The 15,054-nt window shown below is 44.9% G+C and overlaps 1 protein-coding gene across 2 annotated transcripts in view; it reads left to right on the forward strand.

The window, feature by feature from the left end:
- The window catches only part of TMEM200A (transmembrane protein 200A), a 512,506-nt gene that overhangs the window by 216,946 nt on the left and 280,506 nt on the right, over positions 1-15,054 (forward strand). The gene's annotated exons all lie outside the window — the stretch shown is intronic.

Consider the following 15,054-nt stretch of genomic DNA (forward strand, 5'->3'; position numbering starts at 1 on the left):
AGAGAGAGAAGAAGAGGGAAACAAAACTTAAAATATAAACAGACGGGACCGAGGAAATGACAGATACTCACGACAGCACCAACACCCTGCCCCGGAGGGGACCCGACCAGCCCAAGACGCCGTTGCCCCCCCATCCGCAGAGAGGCAGGAGCTGAGCCTGTGAGATAGTAGATCCGATCGCAATTCTCCACCAGATGTCGAAGCCAAGTTATCGAAGCCCTGTCAGAGTATTTCAGATCCAGACAATTCAGGAAACAAACCGAGACCAGCCGCTCTTCATAAGATTACTTTTAATAAGAACTAATAAGACACAATAAGAAATACGTGTACACGGAGACTTGAGCGAGCAAAATCCAGCTCGAACAGTCTGCCCAAAAAAGTAATGCATGATCTTTTATAGCATTAAACCGCAGACATTTGAATACATTTTCATTGGTTCTTGATAATGTCGTATGATTAAATGTTTCTATATAGCACACGTGATGTTCCATATAAGGGTTAGAATCATGGACAGGAAGCTTGCACAATGTCCTCTGAATCAAATGTCTTGTGATACATCTATATGTGGAGAAAGAGGAACCATAAGTGCATACGTTAGTACTTTTAGCAGTGAGGATTTCGCAAGCTAGCATGCGGTGGTGTCTCATGATGGCCATCAGTTTAGCAAGCCTTGCAACATAATGCGTTTCAAGCACAATAGACATTTCTTCAAGGCCTAGTTAATTCAACATTTTAATGTGTTCAACAGAAACAGGCCTGTATTTTCATTGTGTATCACAGGGTCTACTAGGTCCAAATGGATCCAGGAGAACGTGATTCCACATTCCGCCCTCTGATACCCAATGAAAACACTCATTGACCATTTAATCATCCTGATGGACAGGTGTCATTTCAATATCATCATTTTCCCTGGTCTCATCCTCATGCCTTCTCTTATGATGGTGCTCAGTGTCCTTATGACACATTTTCTTCATTAACATGTTCAAACAGGAAGGACACACCCTTATCAACACACATAATGTTATAAATCCTACTATTCCCACCACCAGTACTTCTATCAGCCAGGATCCCCAACCACGGAACCATGCTGCGATGTCCTTTAGTATTCCTCCTATTTCCGTCACATCCGTCACATCCGCCACTTTCCTTGCTCCTTCTTCTACCACCTCTATTTTCCCTATTGCCATCCTCACATTCCCACTGTTGTCTGGTATTAAAACACAGCATTCCTGATGGATCACGTTACATACACCACCGGCTCTTGCTAAAATGATGTCTAATGCAAGTCTGTTCTGTATTACAACAGCTCTTAGGTCTGTAAGTTCTTCAGTAATGTTACCTAATGCTGCTGCAGTAGAACTTGCTAATGTTTCTACCAATACTGCCAATCTGTGTATTTGATATTCTGAATGCGCTATTCCTAATGGCATCACAACTATTCCTTCCACTGCTATGAACCTATCCAACCAAGTAGGTGCCCTTCTTCTTCGTACCCTACCCGGTGCCTTTTGTGTTGCATTGGTCAAATTTGTTATATGCAACATTCGGGGTAGTACGAACGCCAGGTAGCAGGAGCCCTGCCACCCTGCAGGCAGTCTAAAATATGCAGATGTCCCGCATACTATGTATATTCCCCTTGGAGCTGAGAGACCTATAGACAAACCTTCTGGGCCCTTCCGTATGTTATCCAAATCAGAGTATTTGGAGCAGGTGCTTTCTCCTACTTTTATGCTGCTCTTATTATGGTTGGGGAGGTGTATGTTAGGGCATTTCATTACTGATGTAACCATTCGACACACCTTATCATAAAATGTATTTGGTCTTGGGATGCTGCCTTTGAGGCATCGAAAACACCATGACCCCCTTTTCTCCTTATGTATAGAAAGGGATATTTGTGATATATCTATGTTCTTCTCCCCCTGTACATAAACCTCATCTCTTCCTATGTTAAATGCTTCCAGTAGCTCTGCTTCACCTTTTTCCGGTACAAGTTGTCCACACACACCCATCCTACCTCCTCCTTTACTTTCTCTTCCTTCCCCACTGTTTCCCTCTTTTAATCTCCCTTTTCCAACCTTCCTCTTCCTTTTAGGTGGCCTTCTCTTTATAGTCCCATTTACTTCCTTTGCAAACATGCTGTTTAGTATGTGACATGAAGCATACTGAGGAAGAGGAATCTGGGCGTAATCTGTCCTTCCTTGGGCAGAGGTGGGTATATGTGTACAAATATAGCAATCAGACACATTTGCCAATTCCTTATAAAATTTCACCATTTGCACAAATGCATTATCCCTGTAATTTTTCCCATCTTCCTCCCATTTGGAATATTTTATCCACTGTGTCCTGTTCCCCTCCCTTTCTACCACACTAGAGTTCTCCCCTTCTTCTTGTTCTACTGCATTGGTAATCCCTATTTTGTTTACACTGTTATTTATATAATGTTCTTGGTCCAGATATGGGATTTGTATTTCTTCATGATATATAATAAGTATTATAGTGATAATTATTGCTGGAACAGGGGTACATATGGCAGTTAGTACCATAGGCCACTTTTTCTCTTTTCTTCTTCTTCTAGGCATTATTCTATTTCAAGTGTCACAGCTTGCACTTGTTTAGTTCTTGTCTGTTAATCTCTTATTCTCTGTATCTTCTTGTTGGCATGTCACAGAGTGGTGTCAGAGGTTACTAGCACTTGAACCCACTTGTATGATATACGATGTCCCTCAGCACCTCTGCAATGGAGGCCATGGTGGCATTGTGGGCCTGCCGCTGATGCATGACCTCTTGGTGGTATTCCCTCTGCAGCCTTTGATGTTCCCTCAACATGGTTATAATCTGGCTCATCCTGTCCTGGGATTGTTGGTATGCTCCCAGGACTTGGGAGATGGTTTCCTGGTCAGTGGAGTCCCTTGGGGGCCCCATCCTCTGGCCCACAGCTTCCCTCCTACGCCCCCTGCCCCCATGTCCCTGTGCCCCTGGCACAGTGTGCCCACTCCCAGTATTAGCAGGACCTTCACTGTCTGGGGTTTGAGGGGTCCACTCAGGTCCCTGTACTGTGGGGCACACAATAGTTTGAACAGTCCTTGGGAAACAGGTTTGGGGACGAAGAGTTGGCTCTGAAGCAGTAGCTACAGGGTTGGGGGAGATAGATGTGGGCAGGGTGAGGCAAGGACTCGTAGACTGACAAGATGTCCCAGATGGGCCAGGTAGGTTGTTAGTGTCCAGACATCCAGGCATGTTGTCCTCACTGGGGCCTTCATCCAGAGGAGGGCTGGCAGTCTCTGGTATCCTCCACATGGTGACACTGGCAGTGGTACCTGTGGATGGAGTGAGACACAGAGGTAAAAGTGTGTTTTTGTTATCTCTTTGTCAGATGCATATAGTGGCTTAACATGATTCCCAGCCATGACATTGACAGATGCTGCACAGCATACCATTAGTGGTACACAATAGTCTGTGTTCCATACTCCATGTTCCATACTCCATGTTGGGTGCTGTCAGTCAGGTTTGGTACATATAGCTCGGAGGATAGGTTCAGGTACTGTCTGAAACTTCACATGACTGTTCAGCACTGTTACATGGTGAATAGTCAGGCTTGCTAGATGTGACACGAAATGGCTGGACATTGCACCATGGTGTCCTAGTGGGAGGACAGTATGTGAGTATGCAAGGTTAAATGTCCTGTCTGTGCATGGTATGCATGTGCATGGAGTCTGCCATCTTACCTTCCATACCATGGTGAGTCCATTTTAGGGCTGGCGATCTGGATGAGTGGCCACTTGGATTAGTCACAGAGCTGTAGCTGTGTGTAGCCTTGGTTGGCAATGTGTTGTGCCATTTCATTGCAGTTATTGCCATGTAGTCATACATGCAAGAGATGTGATGCGATGTGCACATTCCAGGTTTTAACATAGATAGGTCAGTGCATTGTTGGAGACGGAGTTATAGTATCAGCCGTTGCTCTCTGTGCCTTTGCCAAGTTTTGTGTGGGCAGTTGGGATGGATGGAGGTGTGGCATGCAGGAAAGGTGCAATTGGTGAATTGGTGAATACGTGGAAGGTGTAGTGAGACATACAGTGAATTAGGGAGTACTTGGGTGGTGAGGAAGCATGCAGGACATGACAATTGTGTGACATGGAAGTTGTGAGTACTTACCAGAGTCCAGTCCCCCAGCTATTCTAGTCAGGCCCTCTGGATGCAGAATGTCCAAGGCCTTCTCCTCCCAAGATGTGAAATGTGGAGGTGGGGACCCACTACCAGTCTTGTGCACGGCGATCTGGTGTTGTGATGCCATGGAACGTACCTTCTCCCGTAGGTCGTTCTACCTCTTCCTGATGTCCTCCCTTGTGCGTTGATGGGTGCCTACTGAGTTGAGCCTGCTGGCTATTCTTTGCACAACTCCATTTTCCTGGCAATCGAAGTTTGCTGGACCTGTGCTCCAAACAGTTGTGGCTCTACCCTGACAATTTTATCCACCATGACCCTCAACTCGTTGTCTTTGAACCATGGGTGCTTTTGTGGGGACATGGTTGTGGTTGTGTTGACGGGAGGTGGGGTGTTGTGTGTGTGTAAGTGTGCGGTGTTGGGTGATTAATGGGGTGTGGGTGGTGCATTGTGAGTGATGGGCGCTTGTAGTGATTTGTGTGTGCTCATAATGTGTGTTGTGTTAGTTGTGCTGGTGTTTGGTGTAAGATGCTTGTGGTGTGTGTGTGTGCCAGTGGTGTTAGGGTGTTCTCTTTCTGTGATTGCCTGCTCTCTGTATATGTGTATGTTGTTTTAGTTCCAAAGGATTGTGGGTTGTGTGGGTGTGTGTTATATTGTACTGTGAATATGTCTGTCTGATGTTTGGGTGTGTGTCAAGTGTGGGGTATTCAAACTGTCCAATATGGTGTTGTGTTCTGACAGTAGTGGGTTTTGACTGTGGCGGTTCGCACCGTCAGTGGTTTACCGACGTGGTAGAACTGCTGTGCTGATTTGTGGCTTGTAATCTAGTGGGTGAATTTGTGTTGGCCTGGTGGTGCTGGTGGTGGAACCACCTCTTTCCCACCCTCCTGTGTCCTGGCGGTGTCAGATGTGGGGCTGTTTTATAGCGGTTTTCACAGTGTGACTCCTAATACGGCGGTCAGATGACAATATGGCGGTCTTTTGGTGGCTGTGACTGTGGCGGTCTTCCAAAAAGACTGCCAAAGTTTTAATGAGGTCCTTGGTGTTCGGGGAATTTGGAATGTGATAATTTCTATGTAATTAGTTGTCCAGCAAAAAAAATCAGAAAAGGCCATGCAGGTGGATGGATTGCCAATTTGCTGAGTGATATTTTGTCACTCTTCAAATTTAGTACAATGAATATTGTTTAATTGGAATGGTGATGTTAGACATGGCTAGTTTTCTTCTTGCTAACTTACATATTTCTCCCGGTCTAAATAAATGATGATCCTGCCAAATCCCTGTTCAAATTTATATATCAAGTAATTGAAACGGAAAACATAACTAATTATTGTTGGGTACTGTAACTCTAAGTTCTCCAATCGCGCTATAAGATTGTTGCAGACAGAAAAGGAAGCAGTTCTGAACATCCCTAGTCCCACTTTTCCAATGTCATTTAGAGCAAAAAAAGAGGGAAGCTCATATTTGAACTTTGGGGGGATTGCAGGACCATTATCATAAAAGGAAATTGGAAAAAAAGATATTTCATCCTACCCCGCCCATTGTTGTATAAAGAGTAGCTCAACAATTGATATTCTGCATTTGGTTTATTATCTGATTTTGAGATTTTAGACTCTTCTTTGAGTGATTGTAGAATGTTTCATTTTCATTTCCCAGTAATATTGATCCAGAAGACATCTCAGCGTAGAACTTGAAGGGAGAGAAGGTGCATTTTAGTTTATCCAGTGGTATGGTGCAATGGAACACCTCTAGCAAAGAAAAACCAAAGAAAGCTTTCAAAAATGTTTGAAAAGCTATAACAGAGCAGGAATTAACCTCACTCATTAAATTTTAACAGGGTATGATGACATTTGTGGTAAAGAGTCATTTGCCGCAAGTACTTCCTCTGCTAAGTAGAAGACATTTTAAAGATCCTTTTGAAGAGTCTAGTCTGAAGAAATTGATGGACAAATTACAAAGGCAGCAATTTTTATACTTTTCTAATGAGAGAAGGGAAATGTTTAATTTGCTAAAAATGAGAAGGAAACAATGAAAATCTACCATAATAAAACAACAGGCAGATCAAATCTGAATAGATCTCTACGAGGCAGCAATTCATAAAGATTCTACAAGTTCCTGGAAAATTATTGCATTGGCCAGTGGGACCGGTCATATTACATCTCTAATCTTTATGCTGCTAATTCTTTAGATGAAGTGACCCTCTCCCCTCCTGACATTCCTTTTACTGAGGTAGTAGATTTAAATTGCCCATCTAAAGCACAGATTAAGAACATCATTCATCGAGCCATTGCGTCTGGCTCTAGCGGCCCAGATCAAATACCTGTCACAATTATAAAGTTGGAGGAAAATCTGTGATCAGGATACCAGGCACTTTTATTCAAATATTGTTATTTAACTGGAGCAGTTCCTATCTCATGGTCGAGCAATATGTTTCCCCCACTATATAAGAATGACACAACTAGTCAACCTAGTAACTACAGGCAGATGCTGCTTGGCTCCAGGACAAATAAATTCACCAAGAGTGTCCTAAATCTTCTGCACAGTTACGGCAATAATATCATCTTAGTGAAGCAAACTAGTTTTAAACCAAATAGCTCCACCCTTGATAACATCACAGGTTTGCAGGGGATTTTAGAGAAATATGTACTATAGCAGGGAATCCCTGTCTACATAGCCTGTTTTGATTTTTCAACTGAATTTGACCGCTTGCACAGACTCACCCTGTGGTGAATACTTTGAGATTTGGACATACTGGTGTCCCCACTTAAAATCATAGTAACACTTTTTTCTTTTACCTGGTGTCAGGTTTTGCTTGGGGATGACATCAGGCATTTTCCAAAAATGTAAATGGAAAACTGCTTAAACCAAGGCTGCCTGCTCACACCTTTATTATTCTCACTCTTTATTCATGAGCTGGCCATTTCACTGAATTAAAGAGGGAGGGGATGACCTGACGTTAGGCCATCACAATAGGGCATTGTTATTATAAATATAAATTGAAAAGCAAACTTGTTTTGATGAAATGTGACACTACTGAAGCTTGTTTATTCTGCTCTCTCTGTGTCCCAAAATACCACACACAATCATCATCAAAATACCAATAATTACAATAAATAAACTAAGATAATTCTAATGTTGATGTCAACATTGCCTTTAGTGTCATAACAATGTCGTTTTGGGAATGGGCTTGTGTCGGGCTTCTTTTCCTAGGCTGGGCTTATTGTGGACTTGTTTTTACGAACTCTAGTGCTTGTTCTGCAGAACTCGCCATTGTTATTTTTTTTTTGTACCATCACCGTTGCAATAGTAAGAACTGGGATCCAGCTGGAATGGGGCTGGCACATTGTGGGCTGTGACACATCGAGTGTGTGTGGAGGGCAAGGAAGGGGGAGAAGATGCTGGTTTGTTTTGCACTGCTCTTGGAGGTGTCTGGGTACGTCACACGCATATTCCCCTGTTGCCCCAATTCCTCGGTCGGTATGGGTGTTAATGTCAGGCACTGCTTGTTTTTATTTGGCCCTTTTTATTATAGCGCTCAGATGGGTAGTATCCAAGCACTGTTACTGGTACCCTGTGAGATTGCTCACTCAGTTTATGAGCCTGCTACAAAACTCTTACAGTGTAATACAATTACATTAATAGTAATGCATTTTTTAGTTTTTTTTTTACTCAGCGCTTTATACATTTCTTTTACCGTGTTTAAGAGCTGTGAATAACAGCTAGTGACATTTTTCATGTATAGCGTGCTGAGAGCGCTGTGTGGGTTTCTTGTCACTGACCTTGTTGCATGAAGGTCTGCTCATCAAGCAAAATGGAACGTACAATGTTTTCATCAGTCGCACCATAGGTAATGTGATGTGTGACTGACAACCAGTATTATAAGGAATTTAACTTGTGCTTTATCCTTCCTGTTAAACAATACTTGTAGGTCCTTGCCCAGAACTGTTGTTGTCATAAACTTTTAATTGAAAAACAATAAACAAGTTTATTTGAAATGTCTTTGAACAGCTTTATGATGGCCTTTGAGGGTAATAGTTTTTACTAGCAGATACATTCTTTAAAGTTTCTGGTCTACGAATTGCGGTTGTTTAATCTTTTACGTTTATATCGATCTTTAGATTTATCAGCCACGTTTGGTTTGAATGCCCTGGTGGAATGATTTGAGTTGTACCTTCAGTCATCATAGTCTATTTGTTTTTTGTTCTGGGATATGGTATTGCTTATAACACTCTATTATCATAACTTTTCAGCATGCTGCACAGAAGCCACAGTGCTCTACAGCATAGTTTAAAGTCATTAGTTGAGCCAATAGCTCTGGCTAAACACTTATAATGTCCCAAAGGCGAGACTTATTGGCAATGTTAGTGCTTTTTTTTACTGCTACCTTATATGTGTGTCATTTTAGTCAAAAATCTCAAGATCGCCAGTCCCGTGGAGGGCCTGAAATTGGCGGGTTGGCCACCAGCACCAACAGCATGTTGACCAATCACTGACCGGTTTACAAGTCAGAAGTCGCAGTGGTGGTTCACCCATGGCGGTCACCCAATGGTGGTCCGAACCACTGCGGTTTACAGTCACCACAGTAACACCACATTAGATGGATTTGAAAACAACACAGCTGATGCACATCGCCACACTCGACACACCTGCAAACCACATTATAAAACACACCCCTTCACACACCACAATCCTTTGCATCTACAACGCACAGTAGCAAGAGTGCACAACAGAGAAAATAAAGAATTAGAATAGGCATGCCTACAATTTTCCCACATCATAAACCACACCTTTCACATAATATTTTTCAAGGCAAATCCATATGCACTTCCCAACTTCACAAACTCACTGTCACCTGTTAATTTCAATCCATTTCGTTAGCACCACCATGTCATCCAAGAAAAAACTCCTCTTTCACTGATGATGAGTTAAGAGTCATGGTGGATTTGGAGCACCAGTCCAGCACATTGTTATCACCATGAAAATGGAAATGTTACAAAGGATAGTCAACAGAGTGAATTCTGTAAGCCCTACCCTGCACATAAGGGGTAACATCAGGAAGCGGTGGAACAACCATTCCATGGCATCCAGGCACCACTGCATGTCCAGAAGATTGGAGGTGATCCCCCTCCTACTTTACAACTCACATACTGGGAGGCGAAGATGTTGGCCATCCTGCATCCTGAGGGCTTGACAGGAATACTTGGGAAGTGGAGTCTGGCAAGTCTCAACACTAAAATATCACCAAAATGTATTGTCAAGCATGCTCACTGCTCACCTTTGACCACCTTCACTGTCACCCCACTCACCAGCCCAGTGTCTACCTGTCCATGGACTACTGTCTGGCTTCTCACATGTGAACAAGACTTACATGGGGGGACAATAGCTGTGTATATTGTGTGTAGTACAGGGATTGACAGCACTATAATTCCTAACAGGCACTGTGTTACAATTACAAAAACCAGAACAGTGTATCATACTCAAATTTACCTTGTTTGGCAAATCTCTAGTGAAGTGTACCCACCTGAGAGGATGACATTTGTATAGTGTGTGGGTAGTACAAGCAATGACAGGACTGCTAAGGCCTGGAGGCACTGCTACTGTCACTCCACTCAGCCAAAACATTGTCCTCTGCTCTGATGACCCTTATCCCTGAACTCGCCATTGAAGTGTACACTCCAGAGAGGTTGATATCTGTATAGTGCGTGGGTAGTACAAGCACTGGCAGGACTGATAAGGCCAGGGGGCACTGCCACTGACACTACAAACACCAGGACAGTATCCCCTTCCCTGAAAACAGTATGTCAAAGCTCATATTTTGTATACTCACTGGGGTAGTTGGCACCTGTCAGGTATTGTGAAGCAGTGAGAGTGACTGGCCTGCAACTCACAGGAGACAATGCTCCCCCAAATCAAGACTCTAAAACAGTGTCCTCCCCCAAAATACCCCTGTGTACTAAACTATAACTGGTGTACTCAACTGGCAGGAAACTATCAGTATAGTTTGTGTAATAGAGGTGAGATCCATGGCTGCCAGTCACAGGAAGATCCCTTACTGTCACTCCAAACACCAGTCCAGTGTACACTTTCCAAATAAACCCTTCTTTGGTAATTCACACATGAAGTACACTCATCTGAGGGGGTGACATATAACAACTATATGAAATATAAGGAGGGCCATGACTGCTAAGACCAGGAGGCTCTGTCTCACAAAATCCAAACACAAGCACAGTGTGCATCTGCCCCAATATCCTTGTTTGTGTTGACCTGGAAGTGTACACACCTAGGAGGATAACTTATGTATACTGTGTAGTACTTGGAGAACATTACCAGGAGGACCAGTTCCTATAACTTCTGTCACCAGGACACTGTGCATATGTCACAAAGCCTATGTCTGTGAAGTCACAAATGAACCTTACTCACCTGGGAGGGACCAAGAGACAGATATGGTACACTGTGTGATGAGGCTAAACACCTAGGGGCATATTTAAGAGCCACTAGCGCCATTCCAACACCACATTAGCATAATGTTTTATGCTAGTGTGTCGTTACATGGCCAAAAACACCTCACCAAATTTACTAAGTGGCGCATTTCATGCATTGCGCCACTTTGTAACCCTTTGTGCTACATTATGCCTGGGCCAGGCATAATGTATGCGGGGGGGGGGGGTTCACCCACTAGGGGGGCAAAAAAATGGCACAAGGAAATATAATTGATTTCGTTGCGCCATGTTTGCCATGTTTTCGGCACTTTTAATGCCTATTCAGAACAGGCATTAAAAGGAGACTTCTATTGGTTACAATGGGCCTCTAGGTGCTTTGCAGGATTAGCGTAAAAATTGTTGATGCCAATCCTGCAAAGCGCCGGACTAGCATAACAAATTGTGCTGCTAGTCCCCTAATTCCCGCCATTGTGCACCGTATTTTTAATACGGAGCGCACATGGTGGTGTTAGGGGGGCACTAAGGGGGCAAGTGCAGTGCCACTTTTCTTAAATATGCCCTCTAGATCCATCTTGAGCAGCTAAGCCAAGATAAAATTATTGTGGACAGGAAGGACAGCTCAACCTGTGTGCACCCAAAAAAACATGAGCCAAAGGCTTCAAGATGCATCACCTGGATGGTATTGGCAGCAGACACATTCACAGTGTACTGACCACATGATGACTACAATTATGTGTACAACAATTTCCAGGGTCTGCTTGCATAACAGTCAACTAGGACTTAACAGGATCTAAGCCACAGCCTGCCAAGCCACTGTTTTGCCTGCACTGCTGGTAAGATGTAAGTCTGTGACCATCCTCCCAAGTGCTAATGAACTCATACATTCTGTAGCTGGTTGACTTAAATGGAATTGGCATATCTCGGAATTGTCAGATCTATACAATTGATAGCATGTGTACCAGTCGCAAAAGGTAAAGCTGCCAATCCAATGTGTTCATGGTTTTCGCTAAATGTCAGGGTCAACTATTGGAGGCAGATGTCACAATATTGTATCACTCACATCAATAGGTCGAGCTGCCACTGGGAACACCGAGACCGCTGAAGAGACTGCCAGTACCCCCGTGGATGAAACCCTCAGTGACAGCACTCCTGGATGTCTGGACTTTGAGGACGGTTCTGGCCCAACACGGCAACTAGGTCAGATGACACTAATGAGCCTCACCATGACCACATCGACTCCTCCCGGTCTGTTTGCATCTACATCTCAGACAGCAACCCCCCTTTCTACCCCCTCCCCCCAAACCTGTGTCCCGATGACAGTGACTACCATCTTGTGCCCCCAGTCCTGGATCCTGAGTCACAGCAACACACCTCTGACAAAGATGATCCTGGAACCAGTGGTGGGGGGAAACCTGTGCAAAGGGTGCAGACACATGGGGGTAGGGTGCTTGGGAGGGATGTTGTGGGCCAGTGGCATAAGGCCACTGGGGATTGTCCTGGCCAGGACACCATCAGCCAAATCTTGGGAGCCTACCAGGAATCTCATGGTGTGATGGGCCAGGTACTTACCGACCTCTAGGAAATCAAGCAGCGGCAGAGGGACTACTGTTGAGTCATTAGAAAAGCGGGAGGCTGCTAATACCATCCTGGCCTTCCTATCAGGGGTATAGATTAGGATTACACAGATCAGGGACTGTGAGCAACACCACACCCCATCCTTTGGCCCAGCAGCACCAGACCCTTCTGCAATGGTGGCAGCCACTGGAAGGGAAGCACCCACCTCAGACACTCCTGCCTCTGTAGCCACAAGCCAGGACGTCCACCCAAGACTCCAGGAAATGCAGATGGCAAGACACCAACCACTGCCAGCAAGTGACCCCTACCTAACTTCACCACATTCCATCTTCCATGGTAGTAGGACACTGGACTTTGGACTCCAAATGTTGTGGGATCTACTGACATGATTCCATCAACCATGACTGATCCCCTCACTTTCATCTTCTGCAGCATCCGTTTTTTATGTCCAACACCTATGTAAATAAACTCACCAAAAAAAGTATAATGCTGAGGACTGATAGCAACGCAATGAAACAAGTTTCTGGTCATACCAAATATTTTATTGCACTGTACAGCACATAGGCTGTCAAAATGTCTGAAATGTCAAAGTCAAGAATGTCTGAAAAATATTGAATTAGGCTAGATATGCCAAAGTGCCATCCCCCCAGACCACAGAAGACAAGGCTTTGTCAGACCTTGTCCTTTTGAATAGGCTAACAGATTAGTGGATGCTGTCACTAGCTTGAGCATTATCACATGCCAAACCATGGTCTGCCTACATTTCATAAGCCATGGCAGAGACAGAGAGCAGTACAACAGTCGCTGATCATGGGCCCATCCCATTACAATGACAAAACATCTGTGGGTATGATACAACCTTGTCAGTGTTGTGCACAGGCACTCTGGCCTGCAATGAGGAAACACATCTACAGCTACAACCAGGTCATACATGATTATTGTCAACACAATGTGAAGGGAGAATGCATGGATCACACTTGATTAGAACATATCTCAAGGCCATATGATTGCACACATGTGACAACTGGACCAGCACACCACATCAAACCAGTGTATCCTGCACTTCAGATTTCCTTCCACACACTGTCCAAGCTGCCTAGCCACAGGACTCATACACCCTAAATCTGTGACCAACATTACCTGGATCAATCCATGTCCTCTTCCTATGTCAGAACAGCATCTGATACCAGCCAATATCACAACTCTGAAATGCCAGCATGAAGATGGCATGGTGAAGGTACCTGGATAATTCATAATACAAGGAGTTTAGCTTGGGAATTTATGCCTATGACCATAAACTCATAACAAACATCAGTGAATTTTCCACTACATACTGGTAAGTCAGTTTTTCACTCCAAATTGGCATACTGGTCCCCCCTTATAAGTCCCTAGTATATGATACCTAGGTACCCAGGGCATTGGGGTTCCAGGGGATCCTTATGGGCTGCAGCATTTCTTTGGCCACCCATAAGGAGCCTATACAAAGGCTTCTACAGGAATGCCATTGCAGCATGTGTGAAATAGTGCATGCACTATTTCACAGCCATTTTCACTGCACCAGGTCACTTATAAGTCACCTATATATCAGGTCTTCCAACTCTGAAGGCTGAGTGCAAAGTACCTGTTTGTGAGGGCACCCGTGCACTAGCAGAGGTGCCCCACATCGTCCAGGCCCATTTTCCCGGACTTCGTGAGTGCGGGGACGCCATTTTAAGTGTGCACTGGACATAGGTCAATACCTATGCACAGCTTCACAATGGTAACTCCGAATATGGCCCAGTAAGGCGTCTAACAACTGGGAATTGTACCCCAATACTGATTCCACTATTAGTTGCACAATCCCATGCACTCTGGGGCTCCACGGTGGACTCCCAGTACTGCCATATAAGCCTTCTGAGGTTTTCCAGGCAGCCCCAGCTGCTGCCTCCTCACAGACAGGCTTCTGCCCCCCTGGGGCTTGAGCAGCTCAATCCCAGGAAGGCAGAACAATGCATTTCCTTTAGGATTGGGGTGTTACACCCTCTCCCTTTGGAAATAGGTGTTACAGGCATAGGAGTGGTATCCTCCCAGAGCCTCTGGAAATGCTTTGATGGGCACAGATGGTGCCCTCCTTGCATAATCCAGTCTACACTGGTTCAGGGACCCCCAGTCCCTGCTCTGGCACGAACCTGGACAAAGGAAAGCAGAGTGACTACTCCCCTGTCCATCACCACCCCAGGGGTGGCACCTAGAGCTCCTCCAGAGTGTCTCTGGGTTTTGCCATCTTGGATTTCAAGGTGGTGGGGCACACTGGGAGCATCTGAGTAGCCAATGCCAGCAGGTGACATCAGAGACCCCTCCTGATAGGTGCTTACCTGGTTAGGTGGCCAATCCCCCTGTCAGGGCTATTTAGGGTCTCCTCTGGTTGTTTCTTCAGATTCAGATTGCAGGACTCTAGCAGGAATCCTCTGTATGCTTTACTTCATCTTCTACCGACGGATCAACCACTGACTACTCCAGGAACTCTACAAAACTGCAACAAGGAATCTAAGACGACTTCTGCAACATTGTATCTTCAGCTCCTCCCAGCAGTTCCAACAGTTTCCAGGTCGTGCATCCTCCGAGGACTGCCTGTCTTCAGCCTTCACCAGAAGAACCGAAGGAATCTCCCGTGGAGTGACGGAGTCAATTCCCTGCTTCAGCAGGCACCTCTCTGCAGTGACGATTGGTGGCTTGGTTCTCCTCTCCAGATGTCAGGTATGGATCCAGCAAACACAGGTGGACTAAAGTGACTGCGACAGTTCCAATTTCCAGCTGTCCAACTTTGGTGTAGGTAAGAGCTTGCCTCCCCCCGCAAGACAGTACCCCCGTGCACCACGTGACTTGCAGTTGCCAA

This window comes from Pleurodeles waltl, chromosome 5 (assembly GCF_031143425.1).
Source record: "Pleurodeles waltl isolate 20211129_DDA chromosome 5, aPleWal1.hap1.20221129, whole genome shotgun sequence".
NCBI lineage: Eukaryota > Metazoa > Chordata > Amphibia > Caudata > Salamandridae > Pleurodeles > Pleurodeles waltl.